Source organism: Heterodontus francisci, unplaced genomic scaffold (genome assembly GCF_036365525.1).
Source record: "Heterodontus francisci isolate sHetFra1 unplaced genomic scaffold, sHetFra1.hap1 HAP1_SCAFFOLD_724, whole genome shotgun sequence".
Classification (NCBI taxonomy): Eukaryota; Metazoa; Chordata; class Chondrichthyes; order Heterodontiformes; family Heterodontidae; genus Heterodontus; species Heterodontus francisci.
The window spans coordinates 273,439-287,697 of NW_027140460.1; the positions used below are offsets into that span (position 1 = coordinate 273,439).

The 14,259-nt window shown below is 56.3% G+C and overlaps 1 protein-coding gene across 1 annotated transcript in view; it reads left to right on the top strand.

The window, feature by feature from the left end:
* The first annotated feature begins 9,718 nt into the window (after nt 1-9,718).
* The window catches only part of LOC137359869 (uncharacterized), a 111,361-nt gene continuing 106,820 nt past the window's right edge, over nt 9,719-14,259 (top strand). Inside the window, exon 1 of the mRNA XM_068025550.1 lies at nt 9,719-9,987. The gene's annotated coding sequence lies outside the window, so the exon portion shown is untranslated. The remainder of the gene's footprint in view (nt 9,988-14,259) is intronic.

The window sequence follows — 14,259 nt, forward strand, 5'->3', positions numbered from 1 at the left end:
GTGCCGACTCTCACTGTGGTACGGCTCCCCTCCTCTCCTGAAGGTGATGACTCTCACTGTGGTACGACTCCCCTCCTCTCCTGAAGGTGCTGACTCTCACTGTGGTACGGGTCCCCTCCTCTCCTGCAGGTGCTGACTCTCACTGGGGTATGGGTCCCCTCCTCTCCTGAAGGTGCTGACTCTCACTGTGGTACGGCTCCCCTCCTCTCCTAAAGGTGCTGACTCTCACTGGAGTATGGGTCCCCTCCTCTCCTGAAGGTGCTGACTCTCACTGGGGTACGGGTCCCCTCCTCTCCTGCAGGTGCTGACTCTCACTGGAGTATGGGTCCCCTCCTCTCCTGAAGGTGCTGACTCTCACTGGGGTACGGGTACCCTCCTCTCCTGAAGTTGCTGACTCTCACTGGGGTACGGGTCCCCTCCTCTCCTGCAGGTGCTGACTCTCACTGGGGTACGGGTCCCCTCCTCTCCTGCAGGTGCTGACTCTTACTGCGGTACGGGTCCCCTCCTCTCCTGCAGGTGCTGACTCTCACTGGGGTACGGGTCCCCTCCTCTCCTGAAGTTGCTGACTCTCACTGGGGTACGGGTCCCCTCCTCTCCTGAAGGTGCTGACTCTCACTGGAGTACGGGTCCCCTCCTCAGCTGAAGGTGCTGACTCTCACTGGGGTACGGGTGCCCTCCTCTCCTGAAGTTGCTGACTCTCACTGGGGTACGGGTCCCCTCCTCTCCTGCACGTGCTGACTCTCACTGGGGTACGGGTCCCCTCCTCTCCTGAAGGTGCTGACTCTCACTGGGGTACGGGTCCCCTCCTCTCCTGAAGGTGCTGACTCTCACTGGGGTACGGGTCCCCTCCTTTCCTGAAGGTGCTGACTCTCACTGGGGTACGGGTCCCCTCCTCTCCTGAAGGTGCTGACTCTCACTGGGGTACGGGTCCCCTCCTCTCCTGCAGGTGCTGACTCTCACTGGGGTACGGGACCCCTCCTCTCCTGAAGGTGCTGACTCTCACTCGGGATCGGGTCCCCTCCTCTCCTGAAGGTGCTGCCTCTCACAGGGGTACGGGTCCCCTCCTCTCCTGAAGGTGCTGACTCTCACTGGGGTACGGGTCCCCTCCTCTCCTGAAGGTGCTGACTCTCACTGGGGTACGGGTCCCCTCCTCTCCTGAAGGTGCTGACTCTCACTGAGGTACGGGTCCCCTCCTCTCCTGAAGGTGCTGACTCTCACTGAGGTACGGGTCCCCTCCTCTCCTGAAGGTGCTGACTCTCACTGAGGTACGGGTCCCCTCCTCTCCTGAAGGTGCTGACTCTCACTGAGGTACGGGTCCCCTCCTCTCCTGAAGGTGCTGAGTCTCACTGAGGTACGGGTCCCCTCCTCTCCTGAACGTGCTGACTCTCACTGGGGTACGGGTCCCCTCCTCTCCTGAAGGTGCTGACTCTCACTGGGGTACGGGTCCCCTCCTCTCCTGAAGGTGCTGACTCTCACTGGGGTACGGGTCCCCTCCTCTCCTGAAGGTGCTGACTCTCACTGGGGTACGGGTCCCCTCCTCTCCTGAAGGTGCTGACTCTCACTGGGGTAAGGGTCCCCTCCTCTGAAGGTGCTGACTCTCACTGGGGTAAGGGTCCCCTCCTCTCCTGAAGGTGCTGACTCTCACTGGGGTATGGGTCCCCTCCTCTCCTGAAGGTGCTGACTCTCATTGGGGTACGGGTCCCCTCCTCTCCTGAAGGTGCTGACTCTCACTGGGGTAAGGGTCCCCTCCTCTCCTGAAGGTGCTGACTCTCACTGGGGTAAGGGTCCCCTCCTCTCCTGAAGGTGCTGACTCTCACTGGGTTATGGGTCCCCTCCACTCCTGAAGGTGCTGACTCTCACTGGGGTAAGGGTCCCCTCCTCTCCTGAAGGTGCTGACTCTCACTGGGGTACGGGTCCCCTCCTCTCCTGAAGGTGCTGACTCTCATTGGGTACGGGTCCCCTCCTCTCCTGCAGGTGCTCACTCTCACTGGGGTACGGGTCCCCTCCTCTCCTGAAGGTGCTGACTCTCACTGGGGTATGGGACCCCTCCTCTCATGCAGGTGCTGACTCTCACTGTGGTACGGCTCCCCTCCTCTCCTAAAGGTGCTGACTCTCACTGGGGTATGGGTCCCCTCCTCTCCTGCAGGTGCTGACTCTCACTGGGGTATGGGTCCCCTCCTCTCCTGCAGGTGCTGACTCTCACTGGGGTATGGGTCCCCTCCTCTCCTGCAGGTGCTGACTCTCACTGGGGTATGGGTCCCCTCCTCTCCTGAAGGTGCTGACTCTCACTGTGGTACGTGTCCCCTCCTGTCCTAAATGTGCTGACTCTCACTGGGGTATGGGTCCTCTCCTCTCCTAAATGTGCTGACTCTCACTGTGGTACGGCTCCCCTCCTCTCCTGAAGGTGATGACTCTCACTGTGGTACGGCTCCCCTCCTCTCCTAAAGGTGCTGACTCTCACTGTGGTACGGCTCCCCTCCTCTCCTAAAGGTGCTGTCTCTCACTGGAGTATGGGTCCCCTCCTCTCCTGAAGGTGCTGACTCTCACTGGGGTACGGGTCCCCTCCTCTCCTGCAGGTGCTTACTCTCACTGGGGTATGGGTCCCCTCCTCTCCTGAAGGTGCTGACTCTCACTGTAGTACGGCTCCCCTCCTCTCCTAAAGGTGCTGACTCTCACTGGAGTATGGGTCCCCTCCTCTCCTGAAGGTGCTGACTCTCACTGGAGTATGGGTCCCCTCCTCTCCTGAAGTTGCTGACTCTCACTGGGGTACGAGTCCCCTCCTCTCCTGAAGATGCTGACTCACTGGGGTACGGCTCCCCTCCTCTCCTAAAGGTGCTGTCTCTCACTGGGGTAAGGGTCCCCTCCTCTCCTGAAGGTGCTGACTCTCACTGGGGTACGGGTCCCCTCCTCTCCTGAAGGTGCTGACTCACTGGGGTACGGCTCCCCTCCTCTCCTGAAGGTGCTGACTCTCACTGGGGTATGGGTCCCCTCCTCTCCTGCAGGTGCTGACTCTCACTGTGGTACGGCTCCCCTCCTCTCCTAAAGGTGCTGACTCTCACTGGGATATGGGTCCCCTCCTCTCCTGCAGGTGCTGACTCTCACTGGGGTATGGGTCCCCTCCTCTCCTGCAGGTGCTGACTCTCACTGGGTATGGGTCCCCTCCTCTCCTGCAGGTGCTGACTCTCACTGGGGTATGGGTCCCCTCCTCTCCTGAAGGTGCTGACTCTCACTGTGGTACGTGTCCCCTCCTCTCCAAAATGTGCTGACTCTCACTGGGGTATGGGTCCTCTCCTCTCCTAAAGGTGCTGACTCTCACTGTGGTACGGCTCCCCTCCTCTCCTGAAGGTGATGACTCTCACTGTGGTACGGCTCCCCTCCTCTCCTGAAGGTGCTGACTCTCACTGGGGTACGGGTCCCCTCCTCTCCTGCAGGTGCTGACTCTTACTGGGGTATGGGTCCCCTCCTCTCCTGAAGGTGCTGACTCTCACTGTGGTACGGCTCCCCTCCTCTCCTAAAGGTGCTGACTCTCACTGGAGTATGGGTCCCCTCCTCTCCTGAAGGTGCTGACTCTCACTGGGGTACGGGTCCCCTCCTCTCCTGCAGGTGCTGACTCTCACTGGAGTATGGGTCCCCTCCTCTCCTGAAGGTGCTGACTCTCACTGGGGTACGGGTACCCTCCTCTCCTGAAGTTGCTGACTCACACTGGGGTACGGGTCCCCTCCTCTCCTGCAGGTGCTGACTCTCACTGGGGTACGGGTCCCCTCCTCTCCTGCAGGTGCTGACTCTTACTGGGGTACGGGTCCCCTCCTCTCCTGCAGGTGCTGACTCTCACTGGGGTACGGGTCCCCTCCTCTCCTGAAGGTGCTGACTCTCACTGGGGAACGGGTCCCCTCCTCTCCTGAAGGTGCTGACTCTCACTGGGGTACGGGTCCCCTCCTCTCCTGAAGGTGCTGACTCTCACTGAGGTACGGGTCCCCTCCTCTCCTGAAGGTGCTGACTCTCACTGAGGTACGGGTCCCCTCCTCTCCTGAGGATGCTGACTCTCACTGAGGTACGGGTCCCCTCCTCTCCTGAAGGTGCTGACTCTCACTGAGGTACGGGTCCCCTCCTCTCCTGAAGGTGCTGACTCTCACTGGGGTACGGGTCCCCTCCTCTCCTGAAGGTGCTGACTCTCACTGGGGTACGGGTCCCCTCCTCTCCTGAAGGTGCTGACTCTCACTGGGGTACGGGTCCCCTCCTCTCCTGAAGGTGCTGACTCTCACTGGGGTACGGGTCCCCTCCTCTCCTGAAGTTGCTGACTCACTGGGGTAAGGGTCCCATCCTCTCCTGAAGGTGCTGACTCTCACAGGGGTAAGGGTCCCCTCCTCTCCTGAAGGTGCTGACTCTCACTGGGGTATGGGTCCCCTCCTCTCCTGAAGGTGCTGACTCTCACTGGGGTACGGGTTCCCTCCTCTCCTGAAGGTGCTGACTCTCACTGTGGTACGGCTCCCCTCCTCTCCTGCAGGTGCTGACTCTCACTGGGGTATGGGTCCCCTCCTCTCCTAAATGTGCTGACTCTCACTGGGGTATGGGTCCTCTCCTCTCCTAAAGGTGCCGACTCTCACTGTGGTACGGCTCCCCTCCTCTCCTGAAGGTGATGACTCTCACTGTGGTACGACTCCCCTCCTCTCCTGAAGGTGCTGACTCTCACTGGGGTACGGGTCCCCTCCTCTCCTGCAGGTGCTGACTCTCACTGGGGTATGGGTCCCCTCCTCTCCAGAAGGTGCTGACTCTCACTGTGGTACGGCTCCCCTCCTCTCCTAAAGGTGCTGACTCTCACTGGAGTATGGGTCCCCTCCTCTCCTGAAGGTGCTGACTCTCACTGGAGTATGGGTCCCCTCCTCTCCTGAAGGTGCTGACTCTCACTGTGGTACGGCTCCCCTCCTCTCCTAAAGGTGCTGACTCTCACTGGAGTATGGGTCCCCTCCTCTCCTGAAGGTGCTGACTCTCACTGGAGTATGGGTCCCCTCCTCTCCTGAAGGTGCTGACTCTCACTGGAGTATGGGTCCCCTCCTCTCCTGAAGGTGCTGACTCTCACTGTGGTACGGCTCCCCTCCTCTCCTAAAGGTGCTGACTCTCACTGGAGTATGGGTCCCCTCCTCTCCTGCAGGTGCTGACTCTCACTGGAGTATGGGTCCCCTCCTCTCCTGAAGGTGCTGACTCTCACTGGGGTACGGGTACCCTCCTCTCCTGAAGTTGCTGACTCTCACTGGGGTACGGGTCCCCTCCTCTCCTGCAGGTGCTGACTCTCACTGGGGTACGGGTCCCCTCCTCTCCTGCAGGTGCTGACTCTTACTGCGGTACGGGTCCCCTCCTCTCCTGCAGGTGCTGACTCTCACTGGGGTACGGGTCCCCTCCTCTCCTGAAGTTGCTGACTCTCACTGGGGTACGGGTCCCCTCCTCTCCTGAAGGTGCTGACTCTCACTGGAGTACGGGTCCCCTCCTCAGCTGAAGGTGCTGACTCTCACTGGGGTACGGGTGCCCTCCTCTCCTGAAGTTGCTGACTCTCACTGGGGTACGGGTCCCCTCCTCTCCTGCAGGTGCTGACTCTCACTGGGGTACGGGTCCCCTCCTCTCCTGAAGGTGCTGACTCTCACTGGGGTACGGGTCCCCTCCTCTCCTGAAGGTGCTGACTCTCACTGGGGTACGGGTCCCCTCCTTTCCTGAAGGTGCTGACTCTCACTGGGGTACGGGTCCCCTCCTCTCCTGAAGGTGCTGACTCTCACTGGGGTACGGGTCCCCTCCTCTCCTGCAGGTGCTGACTCTCACTGGGGTACGGGACCCCTCCTCTCCTGAAGGTGCTGACTCTCACTCGGGTACGGGTCCCCTCCTCTCCTGAAGGTGCTGCCTCTCACAGGGGTACGGGTCCCCTCCTCTCCTGAAGGTGCTGACTCTCACTGGGGTACGGGTCCCCTCCTCTCCTGAAGGTGCTGACTCTCACTGGGGTACGGGTCCCCTCCTCTCCTGAAGGTGCTGACTCTCACTGAGGTACGGGTCCCCTCCTCTCCTGAAGGTGCTGACTCTCACTGAGGTACGGGTCCCCTCCTCTCCTGAAGGTGCTGACTCTCACTGAGGTACGGGTCCCCTCCTCTCCTGAAGGTGCTGACTCTCACTGAGGTACGGGTCCCCTCCTCTCCTGAAGGTGCTGAGTCTCACTGAGGTACGGGTCCCCTCCTCTCCTGAACGTGCTGACTCTCACTGGGGTACGGGTCCCCTCCTCTCCTGAAGGTGCTGACTCTCACTGGGGTACGGGTCCCCTCCTCTCCTGAAGGTGCTGACTCTCACTGGGGTACGGGTCCCCTCCTCTCCTGAAGGTGCTGACTCTCACTGGGGTACGGGTCCCCTCCTCTCCTGAAGGTGCTGACTCTCACTGGGGTAAGGGTCCCCTCCTCTGAAGGTGCTGACTCTCACTGGGGTAAGGGTCCCCTCCTCTCCTGAAGGTGCTGACTCTCACTGGGGTATGGGTCCCCTCCTCTCCTGAAGGTGCTGACTCTCATTGGGGTACGGGTCCCCTCCTCTCCTGAAGGTGCTGACTCTCACTGGGGTAAGGGTCCCCTCCTCTCCTGAAGGTGCTGACTCTCACTGGGGTAAGGGTCCCCTCCTCTCCTGAAGGTGCTGACTCTCACTGGGTTATGGGTCCCCTCCACTCCTGAAGGTGCTGACTCTCACTGGGGTAAGGGTCCCCTCCTCTCCTGAAGGTGCTGACTCTCACTGGGGTACGGGTCCCCTCCTCTCCTGAAGGTGCTGACTCTCATTGGGTTACGGGTCCCCTCCTCTCCTGCAGGTGCTCACTCTCACTGGGGTACGGGTCCCCTCCTCTCCTGAAGGTGCTGACTCTCACTGGGGTATGGGACCCCTCCTCTCATGCAGGTGCTGACTCTCACTGTGGTACGGCTCCCCTCCTCTCCTAAAGGTGCTGACTCTCACTGGGGTATGGGTCCCCTCCTCTCCTGCAGGTGCTGACTCTCACTGGGGTATGGGTCCCCTCCTCTCCTGCAGGTGCTGACTCTCACTGGGGTATGGGTCCCCTCCTCTCCTGCAGGTGCTGACTCTCACTGGGGTATGGGTCCTCTCCTCTCCTAAAGGTGCTGACTCTCACTGTGGTACGGCTCCCCTCCTCTCCTAAAGGTGCTGACTCTCACTGTGGTACGGCTCCCCTCCTCTCCTAAAGGTGCTGTCTCTCACTGGAGTATGGGTCCCCTCCTCTCCTGAAGGTGCTGACTCTCACTGGGGTATGGGTCCCCTCCTCTCCTGAAGGTGCTGACTCTCACTGGGGTACGGGTCCCCTCCTCTCCTGAAGGTGCTGTCTCTCACTGGAGTATGGGTCCCCTCCTCTCCTGAAGGTGCTGACTCTCACTGGGGTACGGGTCCCCTCCTCTCCTGCAGGTGCTGACTCTCACTGGGGTATGGGTCCCCTCCTCTCCTGAAGGTGCTGACTCTCACTGTAGTACGGCTCCCCTCCTCTCCTAAAGGTGCTGACTCTCACTGGAGTATGGGTCCCCTCCTCTCCTGAAGGTGCTGACTCTCACTGGAGTATGGGTCCCCTCCTCTCCTGAAGTTGCTGACTCTCACTGGGGTACGGGTCCCCTCCTCTCCTGAAGATGCTGACTCACTGGGGTACGGCTCCCCTCCTCTCCTAAAGGTGCTGTCTCTCACTGGGGTAAGGGTCCCCTCCTCTCCTGAAGGTGCTGACTCTCACTGGGGTACGGGTCCCCTCCTCTCCTGAAGGTGCTGACTCACTGGGGTACGGCTCCCCTCCTCTCCTAAAGGTGCTGACTCTCACTGGGGTAGGGGTCCCCTCCTCTCCTGAAGGTGCTGACTCTCACTGGGGTACGGGTCCCCTCCTCTCCTGATCGTGCTGACTCTCACTGGGGTACGGGTCCCCTCCTCTCCTGAAGGTTTTGACTCTCACTGGGGTACAAGTCCCCTCTTCTCCTGAAGGTACTGACTCTCACTGGGGTAGGGGTCACCCTCCTCTCCTGAAGGTGCTGACTCTCACTGGGGTACAGGTCCCCTCCTCTCCTGAAGGTGCTGACTCTCACTGGGGTATGGGTCCCCTCCTCTCCTGAAGGTGCTGACTCTCACTGGGGTACGGGTCCCCTCCTCTCCTGAACGTGCTGATTCTCACTGGGGTATGGGTCCCCTCCTCTCCTGAAGGTGCTGACTCTCACTGGGGTACGGGTCCCCTCCTCTCCTGAAGGTGCTGACTCTCACTGGGGTACGGGTCCCCTCCTCTCCTGAAGGTGCTGACTCTCACTGGGGTACAGGTCCCCTCCTCTCCTGAAGGTGCTGACTCTCACTGGGGTATGGGTCCCCTCCTCTCCTGAAGGTGCTGACTCTCACTGGGGTACGGGTCCCCTCCTCTCCTGAAGGTGCTGATTCTCACTGGGGTATGTGTCCCCTCCTCTCCTGAAGGTGCTGACTCTCACTGGGGTACAGGTCCCCTCCTCTCCTGAAGGTGCTGACTCTCACTGGGGTACGGGTCCCCTCCTCTCCTGAAGGTGCTGATTCTCACTGGGGTATGGGTCCCCTCCTCTCCTGAAGGTGCTGACTCTCACTGGGGTACAGGTCCCCTCCTCTCCTGAAGGTGCTGACTCTCACTGGGGTACAGGTCCCCTCCTCTCCTGAAGGTGCTTACTCTCACTGGGGTATGGGTCCCCTCCTCTCCTGAAGGTGCTGACTCTCACTGGGGTACAGGTCCCCTCCTCTCCTGAAGGTGCTGACTCTCACTGGGGTACGGGTCCCCTCCTCTCCTGAAGGTGCTGACTCTCACTGGGGTACGGGTCCCCTCCTCTCCTGAAGGTGCTGACTCTCACTGGGGTACGGGTCCCCCCCTCTCCTGAAGGTGCTGACTCTCACTGAGGTTCGTCCCCTCCTCTCCTGTAGGTGCTGACTCTCACTGGGGTATGGGTCCCCTCCTCTCCTGAAGGTGCTGACTCTCACTGGGGTACAGGTCCCCTCCTCTCCTGAAGGTGCTGACTCTCACTGGGGTACGGGTCCCCTCCTCTCCTGAAGGTGCTGATTCTCACTGGGGTATGGGTCCCCTCCTCTCCTGAAGGTGCTGACTCTCACTGGGGTACGGGTCCCCTCCTCTCCTGAAGGTGCTGACTCTCACTGGGGTACAAGTCCCCTCCTCTCCGAGATGTAAGCCTGTATGTTATTGTGATAAGTTTCCTGTCCATTTTGCTCCAGTTTTTTGAACATTATTGAGGGTGCTCCTTGACTATTATGGGATGGATACCTCTCCTTCATTTTCCGCCTTTTTTTGTTCCTTTAAGAAATTGCAACATTTCTGTGACGTCAGAGTGTCTCTTAGCAACGGGTGTAAACAATAATGAGCAGGACAGAAACTGACGGAACCGAAAGAAACTGCAATTGGCAGGAAAACGGGCCCGAGAGAGAGAGAGAGAGAGTGGTGAAAGGAAGAGAAAGGCGGGGAAAGGGAGAGAGTGAGTGGGGAAAGAGAGAGGGAGAGAGTGAGAGAGTGAGTGGGGAAAGAAAGAGAGAGAGGGGGGAAAGGGAGAGAGTGAGAGGGGAAAGAAATAGAGGGGGAAGGGGAGAGAGTGAGAGAGTGTGGGGAAAGGGAGAGAGTGAGTGGGGAAAGAAAGAGAGAGAGGGGGAAAGGGAGAGAATGAGAGTGTGAGTGGGGAAAGAAAGAGAGAGATGGGGGAAAGGGAGAGAGTGAGAGTGTGAGTGGGGAAATAGAGAGAGAGTGGGGAGAGAGAGAGAGAGAGTAAGGAAATAGGGAGTAAGGAAAGAGAGAGATAGAAAGAGGAAGGGAGTGAGGAAAGAGGGAGAGGAAGAGCCAGGAAAGTCTGAGAATCTGGGTAGAGAGACAGGAGTGGCTTTGAGAAAGAACAGAGCTGAACTGCTGGGAGCGGTGCGCGGAACCGGATTCTGGGAGTCCTGATGAAGTTTACAGAGCAGCAGCTGCTGCAGTTCCACCTGGTGAGTGAAAACCCAGACCCAAAAACCATAGAAACAAAGAAAATAGGAGGAGTAGGCCATTTGGCCCTTCGAGCCTGCTCCGCCATTCAGTACGATCATGGCTGATCATCCAAACTCAGTAGCCTGTTCCCGGTTTCTCCCCATATCCCTTGATCCCTTTAGCCCTAAGAACTATATCTAACTCTTTCTTGAATATATTTAATGATTTGGCCTCAACTGCTTTCTTTGGTAGAGAATTCCAAAGGTTCACCACTCTCTGGGTGAAGAAATCTCTCCTCATCTCAGTCCTAAATAGCTTACCCCTTATCCTTATACTGTGACTCCTGGTCCTGGATTCCCCCGCGATCGGGAACATCCTTCCTGCATCTAGTCTGTCCAGTCCTGTTAGAATTTTGTAGGTTTCTATGAGATTCCCCTCTCACTCTTCTGAACTCTAGAGAATATAATCCTAACTGACTCAATCTCTCCTCATACATCACTCCCACCATCCCAGGAATCAGTCTGGTAAACCTTTGCTGCACTCCCTCTATAGCAAGAACATCCTTCCTCAGATAAGGAGACAAAAATTGCACACAATATTCCAGGTGTAGCCTCACCAAGGCCCTGTATAATTGCAGCAAGACATCCCTGCTCCTGTACTCTAACCCTCTCACTATGAAGACCAACATACCATTTGCCTTCTTAACTGCCTGCTGCCCCTGCATGCTTACCTTCAGCGACTGGTCAGTAACCACTTCCTAGGTGGAAAAAATGAAAGAGACTGAGAATGAATGAGAGAGAGAATGATTGTGAAGCTGTGAATGAAAAGGAGGGTTGGGGAATAAATGAGGACTTTTTTTTAATTCATTCATGGGATGTGGGCGTCACTGGCCAGGCCAGCATTTATTACCCATCCCTAATTGCCCTTGAGAAGGTGGTGGTGAGCTGCCTTCTTGAACCGCTGCAGTCCATGTGAGGTAGGTACACCCACAGTGCTGTTAGGAAGAGAGTTCCAGGATTTTGACCCAGCGACAGTGAAGGAACGGTGATATCGTTCCAAGTCAGGATGGTGTGTGACTTGGAGGGGAACTTGCAGGTGGTGGTGTTCCCATGTATTTGCTGTCCTTGTCCTTCTAGTTGGTAGAGGTCGCGGGTTTGGAAGGTGCTGTCTAAGGAGCCTTGGTGCGTTGCTGCAGTGCATCTTGTAGATGGTACACACTGCTGCCACTGTGCGTCAGTGGTGGAGGGAGTGAATGTTTGTAGATGGGGTGCCAATCAAGTGGGCTGCTTTGTCCTGGATGGTGTCGAGCTTCTTGAGTGTTGTTGGAGCTGCACCCATCCAGGCAAGTGGAGAGTATTCCATCATACTCCTGACTTGTGCCTTGTAGATGGTGAACGGGCTTTGGGGAGTCAGGAGGTGAGTTACTCACCACAGGATTCCCAGCCTCTGACCTGCTCTTGCTGCCACGGTATTTATATGGCTACTCCGGTTCAGTTTCTGGTCAATGGTAACCCCCAGGATGTTGATAGTGGGGGATTCAGCGATGGTAATGTCATTGAATATCAAGGGGAGATGGTTAGATTCGCTTTTGTTTGAGATGGTCATTGCCTGGCACTTGTGTGGAGCGAATGTTACTTGCCACTTATCAGCCCAAGCCTGGATATTGTCCAGGTCTTGCTGCATTTCTACACGGACTGCTTCAGTCTCTGAGGAGTCACGAATGGTGCTGAACATTGTGCAATCATCAGCGAACATCCGCACTTCTGACCTTATGATTGAAGGAAGGTCATTGATGAAGCAGCTGAAGATGGTTGGGCCTAGGACACTACCCTGAGGAACTCCTGCAGTGATGTCCTGGAGCTCAGATGATTGACCTCCAACAACCACAGCCATCTTCCTTTGCGCTAGGTATGACTCCAACCAGCAGAGAGTTTTCCCCCAATTCCCATTGACCTCAGTTTTGCTAGGGCTCCTTGATGCCATACTCGGTCAAATACTGCCTTGATGTCAAAGGCAGTCACTCTCACCTCACCTCTTGTGTTCAGCTCTGTTATGCATGTTTGGGCCAAGGCTGTAATGAGGTCAGGAGCTGAGTGGCCCTGGCGGAACCCAAACTGAGCGTCACTGAGCAGGTTGCTGAGTAAGTGCCACTTGATAGCACTGTCGAGAACACAGCTATCACTTTTCTGATTGAAAGTGGACTGTTAGAGCGGTAATTGGCCGGGTTGGATTTGTCCTGCTTTTTGTGTACAGGACATACCTGGGCAATTTTCCCCATTGCGGGGTAGATGCCAGTGTTGTAGTTGTACTGGCACAGCTTGGCTAGGGGCGCGGCAAGTTCTGGAGCACAGGTCTTCAGTACTATTGCCGGAATATTGTCAGGACCCATAGCTTTTGCAGTATCCAGTGTCTTCAATCATTCCTGGATATCATGTGGAGTGAATTAAATTGGCTGATGTCTGGCCTTGATATCTTTAATATCTACAAATCTATTGATCTCTGTCTTGGAGGAGGGCGGTAGGTGGTAATCAGCAGGAGGTTTCCTTGCCCTGTTTGACCTGATCCCATGAGGCTTCATGGGTCCAGAGTCGATGTTGAGAACTCCCAGGGCAACTCCCTCCCTACTGTATACCACTGTGCCACCACCTCTGGTGGGTCTGTCCTGCCGGTGGGACAGGACATACCCGGGGATGGTGATGGCAGTGTCTGGGACATCGTCTGTTAGGTTTGATTCCGTGAGTATGACTATGACAGGCTGTTGCTTGACTAGTCTGTGGGACAGCTCTCCCAACTTTGGCACAAGCCCCCAGATGTTAGTAAGGAGGATTTTGCAGGGTCGACGTTGTCAATGCTGGGTGTTCTGTCCAGTTATATTCTTTATCAACTTTTCTGTCACAGATTGATACAAACTGAGTGGCTTGCTAGGTCATTTTAGAGGGCAGTTAATAATCAACCACATGGCTGTGGGTCTGGAGTAAATGTGAGGAGGTGGGAATAAATGTGAGGAGGTGGGAATGAATGTGAGGAGGTGGGAATGAATGAGAGGAGGTGGGAATGAATGTGAGGAGATGGGAATGAATGAGACAGACTGGGAATGAATGAGAGGAGGTGGGAATGAATGAGAGGAGGTGGGAATGAATGAGAGGAGGTGGGAATGAATGAGAGGGGCTGGGAATGAATGAGAGGGGCTGGGAATGAATGTGAGGAGGTGGGAATGAATGAGAGGAGGTGGGAATGAATGAGAGGGGCTGGGAATGAATGAGAGGGGCTGGGAATGAATGAGAGGGGCTGGGAATGAATGTGAGGAGGTGGGAATGAATGAGAGAGACTGGGAATGAATGTGAGGAGATGGGAATGAATGTGAGGAGGTGGGAATGAATGAGAGAGACTGGGAATGAATGTGAGGAGATGGGGATGAATGAGAGGGTCTGGGAATGAATGTGAGGAGATGGGAATGAATGAGAGAGACTGGGAATGAATGTGAGGAGATGGGGATGAATGAGAGGAGGTGGGAATGAATGAGAGAGACTGGGAATGAATGTGAGGAGATGGGGATGATTGAGAGAGACTGGGAATGAATGTGAGGAGATGGGAATGAATGAGAGAGACTGGGAATGAATGTGAGGAGATGGGGATGATTGAGAGAGACTGGGAATGAATGTGAGGAGATGGGAATGAATGAGAGAGACTGGGAATGAATGTGAGGAGATGGGAATGAATGAGAGAGACTGGGAATGAATGTGAGGAGATGGGAATGAATGAGAGAGACTGGGAATGAATGTGAGGAGATGGGAATGAATGTGAGGAGATGGGAATGAATGTGAGGAGATGGGAATGAATGTGAGGGACTGGGAATGAATGTGAGGAGATGGGAATGATTGAGAGAGACTGGGAATGCATGTGAGAAGATGGGGATGATTGAGAGAGACTGGGAATGAATGTGAGGAGATGGGAATGAATGTGAGGAGATGGGAATGAATGAGAGAGACTGGGAATGAATGTGAGGAGATGGGAATGAATGTGAGGAGATGGGAATAAATGAGAGAGACTGGGAATGAATGTGAGGAGATGGGAATGAATGTGAGGAGATGGGAATGAATGTGAGGAGATGGGAATGAATGAGACAGACTGGGAATGAATGAGAGGAGGTGGGAATGAATGAGAGGGGCTGGGAAAGAATGAGAGGGTCTGGGAATGAATGTGAGGAGGTGGGAATGAATGAGAGGAGGTGGGAATGAATGAGAGAGACTGGGAATGAATGTGAGGAGATGGGGATGATTGAGAGAGACTGG